The sequence below is a fragment of the Sorex fumeus genome, unplaced genomic scaffold, assembly GCF_029834395.1.
Source record: "Sorex fumeus unplaced genomic scaffold, SorFum_2.1 ptg000134l, whole genome shotgun sequence".
Classification (NCBI taxonomy): Eukaryota; Metazoa; Chordata; class Mammalia; order Eulipotyphla; family Soricidae; genus Sorex; species Sorex fumeus.
The window spans coordinates 3225873-3227065 of NW_026606191.1; positions in this window are offsets into that span (position 1 = coordinate 3225873).

Consider the following 1193-nt stretch of genomic DNA (forward strand, 5'->3'; position numbering starts at 1 on the left):
AGGTGGTCCAGCTACATCCCCCAACCACATCTATGGTCTCAGCACCACAGGAAAAATATCAGAACCTGGGGCTGGAGTGATAGCACAGCAGGTAGGGCATTTTCCTTGCACGCGGCCAACTTGGGTTCGATTCCCAGCATCACATATGGTCCCCCGGGCACCTCCGGGGTAATTCCTGATTGCATGAGCCAGGAGTAATCCCTGTGTATTGCCGGGTGTGACCCAAAAAGCAAAAAAAAAAATTCAGAGCCTAATGCTGGGACTAGAGGGTCTTTAATTTCAGCGGGTGCTGAAATCTGGAAATTTATTTTATTGTATTGCTTTTTTTTAAGTGCCAGGATTTTCAAAGTTATTCGTAGTTGTACTTAGGCATACAATAATTCAACACCAATCCCTGCACCCACGTCAGCTTCCCTCCACCCGTGTTCCCATATTCCATACCCACCCCAGTCCCAACTCCACTCCCGCCTGTTCTGGACAACCACATGACTAAGTTTCAGTGATTGCGGCTTAGATCTCTTGTTTTCAGTTCTGTTGCATCTGTATTTTTGGGTAAATGGCTACAACCCTCACTCATGTCACTGGCATAAATGAAGCCCTGATCCCTGTAAACTTCTGGTTCTCTTCTGCCCCCAGATTTCTTTCCTTCTTTGACCGGCTTCTCTCTAAACACTGGAGTCAGGGATGATTTAAGTAGCCCCTTTAGAGTACATTTCTACATCCAGTGTTCTGTATTCCACAGATGAGTGACATCATCCTGTTTTTGTTTCTTTTTATGGCTAACTTCACTCAACATGGTATCTTCCAACCGTTTGGCAGCACATATACTAAAATTATAAAACCTAAAAAAATATTAAATTTTTGCTTTCTGAGTTACATCCATTGATGCTCAGGGGTTACTCCTAGATTTCCGCTCAGGAATTATTCCTAGGGGTACTTGGGGGACCATATGGGATGCCTGGGATTGTAGCTGGGCTGGCTGTGTGCAAGGCAAATGCCTACCCCTGTACTATGGCACCGACTCCCCCAAAATTATTTTTATTACAGGGGAAATACTGTGACTTTACATTTGATAGACAGCAAGGACAAGTGTGTTGAAAAGAACTCAATGGTTCAGCACTAGTGGTTTTGCATTAGGAAGGACACTTGCTTGGCACCAGGAAGAAAACTATGGTTCCATTCCAGCACACCAC